This window comes from Castor canadensis, chromosome 6 (genome assembly GCF_047511655.1).
Source record: "Castor canadensis chromosome 6, mCasCan1.hap1v2, whole genome shotgun sequence".
In the NCBI taxonomy this organism is placed as follows: Eukaryota; Metazoa; Chordata; class Mammalia; order Rodentia; family Castoridae; genus Castor; species Castor canadensis.
This window is the reverse complement of record NC_133391.1, coordinates 22,484,046-22,503,626: the sequence shown is the minus strand read 5'-3', so window position 1 is coordinate 22,503,626 and position 19,581 is coordinate 22,484,046. Positions and strand designations below refer to the sequence as shown.

The window sequence follows — 19,581 nt, the reverse complement described above, 5'->3', positions numbered from 1 at the left end:
AATTGGACATGTTTGGGAGAGGCAATAATCCACACAGACTCCCATTGTGTTGCATCATACCATCTCTAAAGGTATCATTTAAAAAATTAGAAAAGCTGTGCATAGCATTTGTAGTGAGAGTGTGACTCATCAACTTGATTTCTACAGCTTATAGCTGTTAAGTATAAGCATTACACACTTACAGGTTTTATGTGTATAAGGCTTGTAAGTTTAAAAATAAGGTTTACATATAAGGTTTTGAAGTACTATACGTGCATTTGTTATTTACCTCTATAATTTATTTCAATTCTCCAATCTACCTTCATATTCAGAAAATGTTAATGAATGCATTGTATATGGTTGCACATAATTAGCAGAAATAAAACAAGAAAAATTGGCCAGGCTTACACCTGTAATCCCAGCTACTCAGAGGTGAAGACTGAGAGGATTACAGTTCAAGGCCAGTGGAAGCAAAAAAGCTAGTGCCAGGCATGGTGGCGGGCTTCTGTAATCCCAGTTGTACAGGAGGGTCATAGTCTGAGGCCAGCCACAGGCAAGAACTAGACCCTGCCTGAAAAATAAAGTAAAGCAAAAAGGACTGGGGTCATGGCTTAAATGGTAGAGAAATTGCCCAGCAAGCACAAGGCCCTGAGTTCAAACCACAGTACCACCAAAAAAGAAAAAGATGACAACAAAGGGGAATACAGAAAAATTATGGATAGCAATCTAACAACGACCAGTGCTGAAGATCAAATCATAGTGTTGACTATGTCACATGTCATTCCAAAGGGAGACTTTTGAGAAGGAGAAAGGATGCTATATTTGATATAGTGGAGGTAAATAGTAGATTTTACTGTAAATTTCATTCATCTAACCTACTATCACAGTGAAACATTTAAACAAATTCTGCATTATGTCATAGATTGCTATTTGCAGTTCAGCAAGGCATCGAAGTATACAAAAGTTGACAGTGTCTTTCTGTCACAGATCTTACTGGATATTTTCCCTGGTTTCTCACAATTACTTTGTGAAAATATTGAGCTTCATGTTGTAATACAGAGTCAGAATAAAGAATTCACTTAGCAGTCCTACATATAAAAGGTACAGAAAGTCTTACAAGCCTTATGAGAGGACATTGTGCAATGAACCACTTGCTTCTCTACACCCAACAGCTCATTAAAAATAGCTCTTGCTTACGAGCAGAGATACCTGGGAGCTCACAGTTCTTCTAGCTGTGCCACGCAGGTGTACAGAGTGGGGCTTTCCATAGACATTCTTTTCCTGCCTGCTATTCTCCCTTTCATATACACACTACCCAAAGCTGTTGAAAGGTCTACCATACACTCAATGCACCTGCAGTAGGCATTGTTAATGTTCACCAATGTCCTACAGAGGTCTAGCTCTCCACCCCCTTGCACTCACATGGAGCCATGTGACAATGCAATGTGACCCAGGTGAGGTGTGTCAGTTCCAATATGATTCAGCAGGTTTAAAGCCCATGCAACATTTTCTAGTGCTTCTCTTCTCTGCTATAGCAATTCCTGATGAGCAGGTGGAATCCCTGAATGAGTTCATGGAGAATATTTGCACTGATGTGCTTAGAGAGACCACAGTACATGATAAAAAACAAACCACGTGGCTTTAATCTGCACTCTACCCATAGTACAATAACCCAAGTAAAAATTTTTATCCTACCTTGCAGTCCTGCTTCTCTGGATGACAGATTCATTACATTTAATAATGGTGCAAACATTGTCCACCATAATTCACTCGTCTTACAATGTAGGAATTATCTCTGATTGTTCAAATTCTTTGTTGCACACATTCAAATCAATCACCAGGATATATGGACTCTACAGCTCCTTGCTCCTAAGATGTGCCTTTCCTTCCTTCTCCCTTTAACAACGTAAGCTTGGTCCTCTTTACTGCAAGCCATGGCCACTGCAACAGCCTAACAATTGTCCTCCCACCCCCTGTATTTTTTCTGCCATATTATATACCAATACCAGAATAAGGTTTGTACTATATCAGGTTTCAGTGTAGAAATTTTTTAATGCTGTTACCTTGGACAACACATCAGATTCTTTAGCCTGATGTTCAAATCCTTTCATAAACTAGCTTCAATCCTTTTTCAGAATTACATCACAACATTTTACTTTATGAACTTATGCTCTTGTCAAATTCTTTGGTTGTTTTAGTTGTTAAATGTTTTTCTTACTTTTAAGCCTCTGTCTCCTTCATCCACTCCTTAAAATTGAACAACTTAACCTAACGCTGCCTTAGAAATCCCTCAACTCATCAAGAATCTCTCATAATTTCCACCCAGTGAACCTTCATCCATTAGACTGTTATATTGTCACCATTTTATTTATTCTTAAAGTGCCATACTATTTTATATTATCACTTACTATCTTGTGACTCATGATCTCTTGTCAACATTGTGAGGTACATAAAGGCAGAAACTAGAACTTAGCTGTCTCTCCATTCTACAAATTTCCTGTCATATGATTGGGAATGTCAGCCTAATCTATACGTTCTGGAGGAGTTTAAGCTATTTGAACAATTCCCATCTTCTGTCCTTGGTATTGTGCTGGCATAGAACTTAACAGTGGCCTTCTGAAAATGGCATTATCACTAGCATGTTTGGTTGACAGTGGACTAAGCATAAATTGTTGAAGAAGCAAGCACCTACTATTTTACCCTAAATACGGTTTTCCATGTAACTAAAAATGGTAGCTAAGTTGCTATGGGATGTATGTGAGTATATTAAATATGGGTTGCTTTGATCTGAGTTACTAAACTCTTTAGGAAATGAATACCACCTACCAATAAAATAACAGTGTATATAATTAATATTTAAATTCCTTAAATTCAATAATTATTGAAGTAAAACCCTAAATGTTCACAATAAAATATAATTAAGCAAATTCCATACAAAAGGGCTTTCTGGTAGAGTGGGGAGGAGAAAGCAGTTGTGGTTCTCAATTTGTCAGAAGAAAAATGCTCTTTCATTTGAATAATGATAAAATATCTTAGCATTCTTGTCTTCTTATTTATTATTTAAAACTACACTGAATTCAGAAGCAAATTTCATAAATAAAATTCAAAGTTCACCTACAGTTTAAGCTTTGAAATTATTTAATATTATGTCACTTTTTTGAAACCATAAGTGTACATTGATCATTCCTCCACACACTGTTCTTTATCCTATATTATTTGGAAAATCTGTTCACTGATTAAAATTTATCTGCATTAATATTTGTTAATAGCACATGATAAGGTATCAAAGCGCCTAGTGAGCCTGTGGCATTGCTAACAGGAGAAACAAAGGCACAAAGAAAACCAGAAATTCTTCCGTGATGCTCAAACATGACAACCAACCTGAGAGTTCCTGTCAGTCACAAGAGAAATAGGTTAAGTACTTGTGCTATACGTATTTATCAGTTTAGAAGCCAAATATGAACTGTTGTGTATGCATTATGTATTAACATAATGTATTAACAGGTAAATTTTTTTCTATGAAGTAATGTATGAATTAACAAAATAGCTACATCACTTGCCTTATAATTAATATCCTTATGATATAAACTTTCATGTTGTCTATCGGCTGAAATTAGGGTAATTCGCAATAATTTTGTAAAAAAGTTAAATAACAATGCTGTGGCAGTTATTCACTGAGCAGCCCATAGTTTTTCCTCTAGGTACTCAGAGATCTTTTCTGCACACTGGTTTATTTGCTCCACTATCTGAAGACCTTCAGTTAGAACCTCATAGGAGAACCTGGTGATAATAGGACTACAAATACAGGCTTTATAGTTTACAAGATCACAAGAACTTTGCATTAGATAAGACCAAGTATTATTCTTCAGCTGAGTAAGAGAAAAAAAATCTAATAGGACAAGTTTATTGATGAAAGGCCATAGTACAGTATAGTGGGAATATCAGTATCTGTTTTTAAACATCTGAAAAATCTTCATGCTTATGTAATAACTATTGATAAGAGCCTCTCATTATACCTGGGGAGAGAGTCTTCATAATATAGTCACTCTGCTGCTGCTAAAGAAATCACTGAGTAGCAAGATCTGGAAGAAAATTCCATGGTGCTTCCAAGGCCCCTTTCAGCATCCACTTATGGAGTGAAATACACTTATGCACTCAAATTCTTCATCTGTTTTTGGTTGTGTAGAGGGTGTGAATGGCATCTCTGATGAGTTCAAATCTGCTGTTTCTTCATGGTGACAATGCAGAAATGCTTAGGAAGTGAAAAGCTAAGCTACAGTATGAGCCAGAGATTTACATTTTGATGTGTCACTATTGATCCAAAGTCTTTTACATGTCATGGAAGAAATATACATTTCTCTCGGCACAGCAGGAAAACCTTCTCTTTCTCAAAGATGGAACCACTACTTGAATGCTGGTTATCATGTAGTCAAAGATGGGAGATTGCTGCTTTTCTTCTGCAGCAACACTCCTCAGAGGACCAGGAGAGTCTGTAAGCTTGTGTGTTCACTAGTGCCCTATGGGGGAAGACTGTCAAATCCTAGTTACAGACATGGGTGGCTTCGGCCAAGTTAGTCTGAACTTTGTTTCCCCAAAGATGGCATGAAAAACATAGGAAATCACTGAGAATACAAACATTGAATGAGATCATGTCAGTGATGAAAATTTGGGGATTTTGGTTGCAAGTCTATCCTATAGTAAATGCTTGTTCCATCTCCTTCCTCTTGTGTAGGAGACTTCCCCTTTCTCCCCACACGGTATGCCTCACAAGGACCACCTGGCCATAGCAGAATGACACTGGGCCATGCTTTGTAAAGAGAAGGTACTTGCCCACTGCAGAATTTGGGAAAGTGATGACAGCATTCAGTATATTTTTTCAATGAGAGAGACTCTGTTCTATGCTTACATGTTCTTATCTGTTTCTCTAACTCCACTCACACTTAGTGTGGTTTTACTAGAACCCATTGTGTTCCCAATTAGAGCTATACTTATAACATAGTCACTGTTTGCCAGATGATGGCTTAAGCCCATTTAATCCTCATAAAATCCTATGAAATAAATACTATCATCCCTATTTTACAAATGAAGAAACTGAAACAGAAGAAAGTGAAATGATATGTGTAAAGTCAAATAGCTAGTATATGGTAGAGTCAAAGAATTAACCCAAAAATTCATCATTCCATATTCACAGATCCAATCTTCTACCCTCAGATATTCTGTGTGTGCCTGGGATAGCTCAGTAAACCAGACAGACAAGATGCTCCATCTTCCAGGAACTTGTGTCCTAGTTTTGGGTAGAGGTTAGTACCAGACCTGTACTTTTAGTCACTGTGTTCATTTATTTCCCCAATCTAAGTCACTTGTAAAAGTCTGTCATCTTCTTTCATAGCTGACAAACTAAATCATGAATATTTTCAGGAAAACAAGAAATAAGAACAGAATTAAGAGAAAATATTTGCCACACACACACATACACACATAGTTGATAATCTTTAGCTAATGACTCATTTACTGGTAGAAACTAAGGGATAGAAAATAAGCTGACTTGTCCAAGATCACGCAGTTAATAAGAGTGGATTCAGGACTGGAACCCAGGTTTATCGAACCCTGAAATCCAGACCCACTTCTCTACATCAGATATAACAAAAAGTACTTTTCTTTTTCTTCCACTGTGCATTGTGACTTATCCTATGGGAGAGCCATGACAACTCAATCTGGACAAATGGGTCAGGCAAAAGAACAATGGAACTAAAATATTTATTCAAAATGTGAATAACTTGTTTGATATTGAGTATAACAAACTTTACACTGCCCAATATGAAACAGTTTTGGTGTTTTGTTTTGGTTTTGGGTTTTTAGTGCTAGGGATCAAATCCTGAACCTTGTGCATGCAAGGCAAGAGCTCTACCTCTGAGCTACATCGCCAGCTCTGTTTTGTCTCTTAAGATTTCAACTGGAGAGAGTTTGAAAAAAAAATCCACTATGCTTATAAATATTTCCAGCACTGAAAGATTGCTGGTAGTACTTTTTTTCCTCCCCAAATCCACCTGTGATAGTCACATTCAGCTTTCTATTTATCCTTTTATTTCTCTGTTCTGTATAAAACCTGGAAAACTTTCTTTAGTGGCTCAATGAAAACTTTGGTGAGCAAATAGACCCATACCTTTAGTGCCATCTTTCTGCATTAAATGTCTACCAGTCTCAAACTTCATATTCACCTACTTCATGCCCTGACTTATACAATGTGCTCACTTGAAATATTCTTTCTACCTCTGGGATTTACACCCAGGTTCTGCTGAACTGCCACACTTTCTGTGACCCTATCCTGACCAGTTCAAGTTCTCCTCTGAATTTATATAGATTATCTACATTACTCTTCCAATGACAGATTATTCACCTATTTCATTCAGTCATTAACCAAATTTTTATTTAACTTACTTTTGTATTAAATACTGTTTTAGTGATTGGGATTTGAAACTACTTTGGAGAAGTTCATAGTTTCTGCCTTATATTTCAGTTATTTATGTCCAGTTGTTATTTACTCATCTAACCTGTAAACTACCTAATGTCAAGAATGTATGAGTCATTTCTATAATCCTCACAATATTTCAGTCCATTATTTTCACATAGTAGCAGTTTGATGAATATTAGTGGAATAAATGTATTCTATGAATAATGAACAAATGAGTAAGTGTTTAGTACAAGTTGAGACAGTATAGCATCTTACACTGTTTGTAAAACAGGGGCAGTAATGCCAACTCCTACAGTTCTGTCAAAGAGTAGGAATGAAATAGGCAAAGTGCCGACATGTCTTTTGTGCTTAATCAGTGGTGGTTATTTTAGCCATGATAACTGTACACAAATAAAGGATGGTATGGTGTCACTTCAGGGACTTTTGTTATCAATAGAAGGATTTAAACAGAGAAATGGGGGGAGATAAAGGTAAACAAGTGGGTACAAAACAATGTAGATAAACATTCAAAGATACACAAAAAGAGAAATAGAATAATGACAACAATCTGCCATATCCTAAACAGGATTTGTGTCATTGGATACCTTTCCAGCTCCAATAACCAAATGATGCAAAGAGGCTTAGTACAGCACATAGCATCTGGAATTACAAAATTTGGGTAGAACTATACAAGATATGGGTTCTCAAAATCCACCCTTTTCCTTGTGGGAACATTCCTTTTGTTCTCTAAAACAAAGGTTATGACTGGTAAGAAGTGGTTCACAAATCTTTAACAGGAAGTAGCAAGCAATTCAGAAGCAGCACAACTGGTAGAGTTTACTTGGGCTGTAATTAGATTAGCAGAGAAGGAGGAAATTCTAAAATTCTAAAAGGATTGAACTCAAGTAGCCAGAAACTTTACTGCCTATTTCACAAACTATTAATAAATTATGCACTCTTAAAATTGAAATCATAAATAAGTGTTATAAAAAGGAATATTAATCTACCAAAAATCGATAGACTAAAATTTAAAAACACACTACTCTGCTTCATGGGCATAATGCCCCTATTATCCTAAAAACATATGACAGAGAGACCTTTGGAACTGAAATACTGAAATAATTGGTATGACAGTATATGGAGTCTGGGAGGCTGCCATCTCCCAAACACTTATAGCTATGATCAAATGGGTTCTAAAGTGTAATAACTCTGTTCCTTTCATTGAATATGTGCCTCAGTGTTCTTAAACATGAATGATGTCATCAAGCAACAGGCTTTGAGTAGAAACTTTGGAATAAATGTCTATAATATTCTATAATTTGAAATGAATTCTGATGTATTATAAGGGCATTTAAATTCTCCCTCACTGAAAGACAATTCTCACTGGAATGGGAATTTCACATGAACTTATAGTTGAAACTAGCTAACATGGAGGTAAGAGAAAAACTCTAAGATTCACTGGGGCAAGAGAAATGGTCGAGGAAGGGTAGGGTGAGCCATAAGGAAAAGAAAAAGAAGTAGCTCATGACACAAGTACTGAAGGCACCTGGCTGTCTCACAATGCCTGTGCAGGCTTTGGACCCTCCACACGTTCGCAACTGCTTTCTTTCACACAACTTGGTATGATCAAGATTTAAAGCCCTTCTCTACACTGGTTTTGAAGATCCTGAAATGTTAACCTGGGGGCAGGCTAGTAATGCAAGACAGGAAAAGGAGGAAGACAAACAGAAGCCAACTCGCAGAGAAGCTTTCTCAGACTTCCTCAGCAGGATTTGATTCTTAAGTGGAACCCCGGAACTCTTTTGTCCAGAACCCCTCTGCAAAAGGCCATATGAAACAAAGGGACCATGAAATGGGACCGAAACCTCTGAGTCCCAGGAAATTCAAGCTCAGATTCTGGAGATTTATTTGATGTTGAGTTTAAAATGGTATCTGTCTATACCAGGGGATATGTCTAAATGTATTCAACTTTTATAATATTAAAGTAAAAATTAGGATTTTCTATTGAAATGCTGAAGAACAGGAAATGAATAGGACACTGAAAACTGCTATTGTAAGGTCAGTAGTATAGTGGGAAAGGAGTCAGGGATTAGGATCCTGACTTGGTTTCAAGTCATTGCATTCATTTCTAACTTTCCTTAATTTTGATTCCCTCATTTATATTGGAAAATATAATATATCTCTTGTTAGAAATATGAGGATAAGACATCATGCAGGAAATGTACTTAGTATACAACACTACCTGGTAATACACCACTTAGTAAATTTAGCTCTGATTCTTATTAACTAAAGTTCTAGGATATTACAACATCAAACAAAGCAAGAAGTGTTAAAGAAAGCACAAACGACCAATGCTCTCACTTTTGCCTTCTTGATTCTCAGACTGCTGAGTAAAAATAAGAAAAAATGGAACCCCCGCAGGTCAGGATGTTGGAGAGATCCTAATATCTACAAATGGTAAAACACTGAGGGTACAGGATGCTTTTCAAGTGTATTTGAGTATAGAAAAGACCCTTTCTGCTTCATCATTATAAACACCATAAAACAACAACGCAATGATGCTAAATGTGGCTATTCTGAGACATGATGTCCTGAGGCTCCTTAATGCCTGTTATATACTCTCACACATGCTAGTACATATAATCTCACACATGCTAGTACATGCTGCCCTTTGGGTATATTTGACTTTAGGAACCAAGTCACCTAAAATGGGTAATGCACTGCTTCACCACCGAAACTGAGCTCAGTCGCTGTGACCAGCAAACTGAAGAGAACTGTTTATCCATCTGTAATACAGGAAGGCTTCAGAATTTAATGTTTTCTCATCTAAAAATATTTATAATCATTATGGTTACATTTTGCCATATGTTTTAATGTGGAGCATTGTCTGAGAAAGCATAGGTATCATTACCACCTACATTCTTTCTAGCCTTTTCTAGGAATATATTTTCCAATTTATGTTAGCTGTAGAAACTGTAGAGACAGCCAGAAATATCATTACAATTTTATTCTTGTAAGACTTCTTAATGAGACTCCTTAACAAGGCCCAACGTTGGCTTACAGTAGCAGAAGCTCATATCCCCAAAAAACTTAGAATATACTCTAGTCTCTGAGATCCTCTTGATGTAAATAAATAATTTATTCTCTCATGGAAATATAGGAAAAGACATTACAGGAAAATAAAAGATATGCTTATGAAAGTGTATATTTCTGAAATTGTGATTCATGCCGATTTTAGATGTTAGGTATTCACATCAATTAGCCTCATTTAGGCTGGGTTTTAACACCAAGACTTATAGCTTAAGGAATAGGTGCACACAATCCCCAAATGACATAAGCATCACTAGATAATAATTTAAAAAATTACATCCACACAGAGATAAAAGAAAGAAAATGGATAGGGAAAGAAACTATCCATTTTCTTCTTCAAAATGAGGTACTTCCTGTGACTTTTCATAGCTGCTATTCTATGTTAAAATGCAAATCAAACTTACCCTGTTCTACTAGCCTACCATATTGTGTTCTTATAAAAATAGATTAAATCACAAATTGTTACTCCCAAAAATGTGTAACATGGATGGGAAAAGTATCTTGATGAACGACATGCATATTACTGAACTATGTGTTATTAGAGTTTGTAAAAATGTTTTAGTCACATTAAGAAACTAACGAGTGGGTCAGGGAGAAGCCTACAAAGATTATAGTAAGAAATAAGTGCAAAGAGCATTGAGTTCTTATGATATCATCATTTACTTGTTTATTCAACACACATGGATGTGTACAACTTAAACCCAGAATCTCTACTATCCACAAAAAGAAAAAGAATGCACACTTGGTGAACAGATAGATTTTTAAATATTTGCAATATACTCACAGTTAAAATAATGATAAAGGTAAAGACATCGTTATTTATCCCCAAACTTCTAAGTCTCCCTCAACCTTTCCCAGTTTGCATTCTCTTATTTTCTTGCCTCACCAACATCTACTTGGATGACATCCAAACTGCCGTAGCAGCCACATCTGAATTAATTCTCACTTTTAAACCCAGAAAACCTAAATATCTGTGATGCCTCAAGAACTGCCAAGGAACCATCTAGGTAGATTTCCTCAGGCTTCCTAGAGTTGGCTCACATAGGAGGGAATATAAACCTTCTCTTGCTGAATATTAAAAGGTCCAGATATCCATATGGCCTATAATAAAAGCAGATATACAAATCACAACAAGGGTTTATCAGAGCACCTGACATATTATAAATTTTAATAACTGGTATTTCCTGTTGCTTGGCAAGGTAACTGAGATGTTGTCAACTTGAGCTCTACTTTGTCTATTTCTAAGAAGCTGTAATAAGTAACTGCTAAGATATTTTCAGTAGAAAATACCTAATTTTCCTTATTATCTTATTATCCTAATTGATTACTATCTTATTGTGATAGTTTCAAATGTGGGACATGTAATCCCATTTATTTCCTGTTTTACAAGAAATAAATGACTTTTGAAAGATTTAAAATACTATATAAATCTCTAAAATTATCATCAGTATTACAAATGCTAAATTCTCTTAAAGCAGCCCAAATTTGACTCAAGTGTGTCTCAATTCTTAACTAATTTCCATTCCATGGAACTGGCAAATGTCTCTGAAGATAAGTCTATTCCCAGACTTCATAGAGATGTCTCTAGGTTAAAGGGCAAAGCACTTATATATAAGCTGAAAACCTTATAACTGCATAATTAAGTGAAGGAAGAATTGGGCAGGAAGGAAAAATTATAATCTCTGGAAGACATTTATTATTTAAAAAGACTTCAAAGCTGAAATGATCCACCCTCAAGCCTCAAGCAATACTTACAAGAGAGATGAATCGCGTATGCAATCAGGTTGAACAAGTGGGATTTATGTGTTGATATCAGAAAACAGCCGCATTCGTCTCTCTCCACTGCCTTTCCAATTCATTTTATAGGGCCAGTTCTTTTCCTTGCATCTCAGACAGGACACACTACTTTCTAGAGACTTCCCAAAGATTAAAAAAAAAAAAAAGATCCCGTGCTCACTTTTCACTACACCAAAAGTTTCAGTTATAGATTAATGTATCTAGTTTGCTTTGCATTTATTTAAATGAAATTTCCTTCCCTGTTACTGCAGCAGGCCCATAGCCTGCTCTAGGGGAAGAGAGTCAAGCTGTGCTTTCTTCTGCACAGTTTCTCTCCCACCTCATCCTCATTTCCTCCCCCACAGTTGAACAAAGCTGCTCTATCTCCTCCAGAGTTTCAACTTACAGGGGAGGGTTTTATAAAATAGGAAATGCCATCTTGCCTACCTGGGCTACAGCCAATAGAGCTCTTTCTCTCATGGTCACTTTCACACATTTTTGGAGATCTCACTCCTCATTCATGATCTATCACCTGCAGGGTAATTGCATCTCCTGACACAATTTCTCCCTGAACCTTTAGCTATTCAACATACAGTATGCAACTTAGCCCCTTTCTGCTAAGGTCTCACTCATCACCACTCCATATGACCCATCCAGTCTAGATCTCAGATAGCCTAACGCCAACTGGTTAAACCACTGTTGATTTGATATGGCTCTTTGCAATGACAGCCCTGTCTCTGGTTCTCCTAGAATTGGATCCATCAACAGTCTTTTGTCTGTAGATTTATTAAGCATGAGTCAGAGACCAGCTCCATGTCCTCCACACTGCAGGGCACACAAATAAAGGATTCAAAGAAAACTTCTTAAAGTCATGCTTACTAGGCTTGAATCAGGAGAGAGGGCCTTCAGCCCTCCCACCTGGGGTAGGAGTGGGACACATAGCACAATCCTCTCCAAAGAAATGCTCCCTTTATTTCCTTAGACACGCTAACAGGCATTTTTATAAAACTTTTCTTGTATATCTCTTTCCCAAGTTCACAGATAGTGTAGAAGAGTGTTCTCCAAACAAGATATGTGAATATTTAGGCTGCACAAATTTTTCCAAGGAGTGCATGGGTATGAACAGTTCTAAAGGATTCCATTTTCAATTCTTCATCATCCAGAGAACTGTCATAAATACTAATCTGTCTGAAAATACACCTGAAGTGCAGGCATCAGGCAAGTCATTCTTTCCAACGATACTTAGATAATTTCCTTCTCCCACATTACAAAAGAAAGGTTTGCCTCTCACCTCTTTTAAATGTTGCCATGGTGCATTCCTTCCTCCCCTACTATTATCAAAAAATTTATTCCTCTTGGGGGAGAATCTCTGATGACCCATGTTCTAGTGGCCAAATACATTATGCTTTTGCAGTTAATTTTTCCTGCAGGAGATTTTCTTGCATTCTTAAGATCAGAATATGTAGTTATTTATAGAGGAAGAGTAAACTGTTCTTAAAGGTAGTAATGCCCTAAACCTTAGAAATTCAGTTTCCTTTGTTTATGATCAGTCGATGTACAGAGGATGATAAACTTTGTAATTGTCTTAAATGCGTAGTTAGAAACACAAAAATGTTCAACCATAAAGGATAGTCCTAATCAATCTAGATATAAAATTCTCAAAAACTATTTCTGTCCATCTGTCAGGATTTTTTGAAGCCTCTTAGAGACCAGTCAGATTTTTAAAAATTAACATTTGGCAAAGATAAATTTGTTTTTGCTCACCTGTGGAAAAAAGTTCTCCAATAGACAACACCTATTTTAATGCAGTATTTTATAGTTGATAGCATCCAAGTGTGTCTTCAAATCTAAGGTGCTAATAAGAGAAACGTGTAATTAGTAATCCTTTTATAAATCTAAATAAAGTCATTGGATATATTTCTCAGAAATCAACAAAGTGAATGGTTCTAATAAGTAAATAACAAATTCTTCTACAAGAATTTTGATTGTTTTCAGTGAATTTGAAGGAAAACCAAGTTGTCAATCCACAACTATGTTAAAGCACTATTTGATTTGTGGCCTACAACTAGGAAGAATTCAAAGAACCAAGTGGCATTGCAAAAATAAAATTCTTTCCCTCAATTACATATTCATGGAAATAATATATCTTAGTGCCTACACCTATAAAATAATAAAAACAGAACTAATAATGAACACTGTCCATTAAGTGCTAAGAAGAACACAGCCATGGTTCAACACACTTCCAGTGATGTTTATGGAGAAAATTGAGTCCAGGGTTTCTCTAAGTGTAACCCTCTTTCCAGAACAAGTGATAGTAGATTTCAAGGGATTCATACACACAACAATGCTTCAAATCCCAGGGAAGCAATCCTTAGGAACTTTTGAAGCAATTCTAGCTGTGTGAGTGAATCTCTTGGAGTCTTGTTTCGCTCTCATGAGAGCTGGCCTGAGTGGCTCAGGAAAAATATGAAGTGTTGCAACTTCCCTTTCAGGAGATAAACTAGCAGAGTGTGCTGTCCCTGATCAAGATGATTTGGTCACCTCTACACAAAGCAGATAGTGCTTAGAATGCTGTTCCTGAGGAATATAGTAAAGGAGCCCAGAAAGAAGCATATATAAGGTAATATTTTTCTTCCAGTGCTTAGACATTTCTAACATGTAGAAGTGGGTAAGTATATTTAATCCCCTGACACATAGTGGCTGAGAAGATTGATTCATATATAATAAGATTCTTCTACTTCTATTGTGCTAGGAATTGCTCCCATTCTGGGAAGAAAATGATGGAAATAATACAGCACCACAATATAGATTTTTTTAGAGAATATTTTATCTGTTTCTGTAATCAAACCCATGATATAAGACCTTACATATTTAATACAGTGCATAACCCCTGTACAAATGGAAAAAAATCAAGTTTAACATTTCTAGACCAATATGTCTGTTAATTTTTGTACAATGCCAGTTCAACATGGTAAACTGGGATACTTTTTTCCAAAGTTGACAGCACAGCTAATGTTTCCAAAAATTCATATTTTATATATATGTATATATATATATTTATATTTATATAAAAAGACCAATAATAGAACTATGTTACGCATCAATAGCAGAAACAGCTTTTCCAGGTTCTGCAGTTATCTGAACAAAATTATAGAGACATCTAGCACACTCCATCAAAAAAAATAAAGAAAAGAAAAAGTAAAAACCAAAGCCCCAGAAAACAGCAAAGTTCTGATACTGTTGTGGTACCTGGCACCATTTTTTAAATTAGCTTCTCAAGCATCGTCTGGAAGAAAATGTTCAAGAACGACATCATTAAAAGCAGCTCTGATAAAGCATGGTCACTACTATGTATCATAGAGCAGGTGCATGATAATTTGCATCACAGAGGTTTGATACATACTGTCCTACATCTATAATACTAGAGGGTACAATTAAAAAGGCATTATTTGAGACTTAATTCTACTTTTCTAGCAGAGGGCCCAAAGGATGGTATGACCCAGTTCTGTAAAGCAGTGCACTTTCTTAGACAGGATTTCTTTTCATTAGTGACAGTTCTAAGTACTCTCTCTCTTCATGAACATCAGCTAAAAACCATTTTTTAAAAAGCCAGGGGAACCCCACCCCATGAGACCACTGGAATCATACAAAGATGACCAAATGAAGGCAAGACTCAAAACTCAGCCTTAGTAGGATTTTACCAAGTCTGTCCTGTATGAATAACCAGAGCTCCACAGAAGAGAGGTCCCAAGTAGCATTCAAAGCTTCAGACCACGATCAAAACACAGCACCATTTCAGACAGCAGCAGTTAAGTGGTCAAACACTGCTCATTTGGATCTGTTCAGGAATGCTAATGGTAATATTTAATCATCTCTCACTCATCCAGGAAGAAGGAGAGATCAGTTACTACTGTACTTTGATTGTGTTTAACCCATCACCATGTTATAAAAATAGTAAGCTGCCATAATAAAAAATAAGGCTTCTTTATCTAGCACCAGTATCTTCAGTTCACTTTTAAGCTTACAAACGCCATAACCATACCCAAAGAACATAAGCAAGTAAAGAAACCACATCCGATGTATTATCTGGTACTGCCACACTATTTGGGCTGAGCGCTTCCTCTGTGGTAAGCACCATAAGTGTCCTCTGAAATCAGGAATAGGCAGGCATGGCAGTGCACACTTGTAATCCCAGTACTCAGTAGGCTGAGGCAGGAAGATTTTGAATTCAAGGTCACCCTGTGCTACGTAGCAAGACCCTGTCTCAATAAACAAAAAAAAATCAAGAATAAATAAAGGTTGTCTGCTAGTATCATTATGATTCCAGCTAGTCAGGATAGGAACTGAAATATACTGAAGATATTACCATATAGAAATTAAAACAAGAAATAAAACCCCATTCACAATGTCAATCAAACTGTAAAATAACTTGCAAAATTTTCTGTTTTTTAAAAAATTGGCAGCAAAATTATATGAAGAAAACTATAAAATTTTGTATTAATGGACATCTAATAAATAGAAATCACGTCTAGTGACATGTGATTAAAAAATTAAAATCTTTATGTTTCTTAGATAAACAAGCATTTAATGCAATTTTAATCGTAATTTCATGAGGCATTAGTTTTTATTTGTTTGTGGTTTCCTTAAAAATTAAGTAAAATAATTTTAAAATTTTATATCAATGAACACATGTGTAAGATTTTCATAAAAATATTAAAAAAGGTGGCAGGCACCTGCCATAGGAGATGTGAAACCTAGCTGAAAAATATTAAAACATCATCTTAAGTGCACAAACGTAGATAAGCAGGTTGCTAGTACAAAACTGAGTCCATTAGTAGAACCAGTACCAATTAAAAGGTAATATATGACAAATATTTTAATAACATTTCAGCAGGAAAAGTACAGCTTATGTAATAAGTGATCTTGATGTCAGAACTAAATCTCCATCTGGCAAGAAAAAAATGACAGGCCTATCTAATACCACTTTCAAAAATAAAAAGGGAGGGCTACACATGGTGGTACATGCCTGTAATCCCAGCTACTCAGAAGGCAGAGACAGAAGGATTGCTGATTCGCCTGGGAAAAAGCACAAGGTTCTATCTGAAAAACAAACTGAAAACACAATGACTGGGGCATGTCTCAAGCCCTGAGTTCAATTCCCAGTACCATCCAAATAAAATAAATAAATAAATAATGAATAAGTAAATAAATACCCCAAGAAACTAGAGAGGAAAAAAATTTAGGATCTACCTCATAATAATAAAAATTATACTAAAGAAAAATATATAAATAATCTAAAACAAGACATGGAAAAATGTTTGAAATATGTACAACAGCAGGATTTATAATTCTGATGTGGTTATTAAAAAGGCCTTCTACAAATTAAAAAGAAAAATCAAATAAACCTGGGCAAAATGTATGCAATAGAGTTTGTAAAGGGGGAAATGCAAGTGGATGAAAAAAGTATGACATTTTAAAAATAAAAGATGCTTAATCTCACTAGTTACCTATGAAATGCAATTGAAAATGACACAATACCCTCATCTTTCCTATAATAAATTAGCAAGAATTTTCAAGGTTTATAACATGTGATGGAGTGGGGTGGAGAAATGGTGAGGTTGTGAATTGCAGGAGACAATGGTTCTGTGACTTTACCTTTAGAAATCTACTTTTCAGAAAAGGTGCTGCTGACTAAGGGTAGGTGGACCAAGCATGATTTAGATATGCTAACCTAGAAGGATTCCCATAATACATGGTTAAATGAACACAAGTCATGTCTGTATAAAGATGGTCTTATGCTTGTGAATAAAACCACAGGGGAACATATGTTTGTAATTACATGTAATTACACATGTCCCTATGTGTTCTATATGAGTATAGAAAGAAATATAAAAAGAAATGCACCAGATGAACTTTTCTCCTGCTCTGCTTTTATATTATTTGGTTTTTAAAGGAAGATAAAAATGTTCTCATTTTCCCATTTTGAATGAAAACTCTACTGAAGTGTGTATATGTGACTGTAAGTGTGTAGCATAGACAATGAACACCCTAGAATTTCAGGGGAGGGAGAGAGGATGATCAGAATTTGAAGGATTGGTGTAGAAGAACGAGATAAATGAACAAAAGAGAGAAGGGGGCTTTCAGACTAATGAAGTAGAGAGAAACATTACTCAGAATCATTTAGACTCACTTTTAATACTCCAAACCACTTGTGATTGCATATTTAAAACCACAAAGTATACAGAGTGTTTGTATACATACTTGTATATATGCATATACATATGAGGACGATAAATGTGTGAGTGTGTATGAACTGTTGCATGAAATGAATTCTGCATTAAATAGAGTAAGTACTGTTATCAGGAAAGTATGGATGGGGTAACTAAGAAATCCAAAGTATCTCAAACTTATAACTAAGTCTTAAATCTGTTTTATAATCTCCAAGCAAATGTGACTGGATTGCAACCCACAACAACCCAAATAAATGAACGACTCTTACCTTAGCATTTATCAACATCTCCCTTCAGTGTTGCTTCTATTCTAGAAGGTCATCAATTTTTTAAATTACTTATTGAATATTAGGTAGAAATGGGGCCCCCAGCAAGCCTGTAGGCTGAAGCTCATTGCACTTCAGAGAAGCAGAGTTATAAATAAAAGAGTCATTGTTTGCATAAGTTTTAATCCTTGGTAAGGTTTCTTTGGCTCTGAGGGTTGAATAAATTAGGTTGTAATCTTGGAAACAGGTTTAGAGATTTAGCCACTTGGAGCCTGAGGCTCCTCCCCACTGTTTTGTTTTGCTTAAAAGTTAACTCTTTAGTGGCCTTGGCTCCAACTGTAACATCTTGTCAAAAGACTACAGAAAACCCAGTTAATGTCACTTCCTTTTGATGACTCTTTTTTTTTTTCCTTTTGTCCCTAAGAAGCTGTTAAGAAATTTCTTACAAATCAAAGAATTCCACACTTGGCTGATCAAGATGTGTACAAATTGAATGGGACTTGAGTTTTCAGTGGAGCCATCTTTTCTTAGGTAGCTAACTAAGAAAAAGTAATTCCAAAACAAGAATAAACAAGCAGCAAGTTAGTGTAGACAGAAATACTCATTTCCTAAGATGCTGTTGACAATTTTGAATAGTAGACTCGTGTGAGAAAACTAGAGTTTACATATTATTCCTTGTGTAATTGCTAGCTGATGGATGAATGAAAGACTAGGGCCTAGATCAGGCAATGGAGTAGTCATATCCAGCAGTAATTTAGGATGGATTGGAAATTATAGTTGGAGTGGTATCTCTAGAGGAAAACGTGATGTGGTGTAATGAGATGTTTAAAAGCACTGGCTGATCCCAGCTCCAGCAGTGACTACTTATGATTTTGAGCAAGCTATTAGTCTCAGTTTTTAAATTAAACTATGAGATATTTATGGAACTTACCTTGAAGGATTGCTGAGATTATTCATTTAACAAACATTCATTGAGTGCCTTCTCTATGGCAAATAATTTCCTAGGTGCTAAAGGTATTATATTATTATTATTGCAGTACTAAGGGTTGAACTCAGGGCCTCATTAGGCAGGCGCTCTACCCCTTGAGCCACTCCACCAGCCCTTTTTGCATTAGATTTTTTTTGAGGTAGTGTTGTTCTTTATGTGCAGGCTGGCCTGGACAACAAACCTATTTGTGCTCCCCAATATAGCTGGGGATGACAGGTGCATGCCAGCGTTAGTTAAGACGAAGTCTTGTGAACTTTTTGCCCACGCCAGCCTTGAACTATGATCCTCCTGATATCTGCTTCCCAAGTAGCTAGCTAGGATTACAAGCTTGAGTCATCATACCCAAACTATAACAAATACTTTTCTAGGTGCTAAAGATATTATAATAAGCAAAATAATCTAGATCCAATCATGTATTTGGTTTGTTCTGGTTGAAGGAAGGAAGGAAATAAGGCAATAAGATTTAGAGGGAATCCTTTCACTTTGTACATGTATTTAATAAATAGAGTTAAGGGCTGTGAGAGGGATAGATGTGTACTTGACCACATTAGAACACTTTTCTATAGTTCCATTTAATATTCCTCAGGTATTATTTACACTGCTTCACAGAAATTGCTGGTAAAATGTCTCTCATTGATTCACTTCCTTCATTGTTTGGGGAAAAATAAACACAAAAACGTCTGCCCATAGTGAAGCCTGGCAGACAAAACTTGGGGAGTTCTTCAAAAGTGGGTTCCCTCTCATCACAACCTCATTTCAAGTAGAAACAGAAATTCCAATCTATCATTTCCTTTAAGATAC

General features: G+C 36.0%; 1 protein-coding gene across 3 annotated transcripts in view; it reads right to left on the bottom strand.

The window, feature by feature from the left end:
* Positions 1-17,982, bottom strand: part of Slco1a2 (solute carrier organic anion transporter family member 1A2) — a 123,318-nt gene extending 105,336 nt beyond the window's left edge. Inside the window, exon 1 of one of the 3 annotated variants that reach the window (XM_074075924.1) lies at positions 17,796-17,982. The gene's annotated coding sequence lies outside the window, so the exon portion shown is untranslated. Of the gene's footprint in view, positions 1-11,275; positions 11,590-13,060; positions 13,152-17,795 lie in introns of those variants that run through there. The other 2 variants (XM_074075923.1, XM_074075922.1) reach the window with 2 other exon arrangements.
* Positions 17,983-19,581: the final 1,599 nt, after the last annotated feature.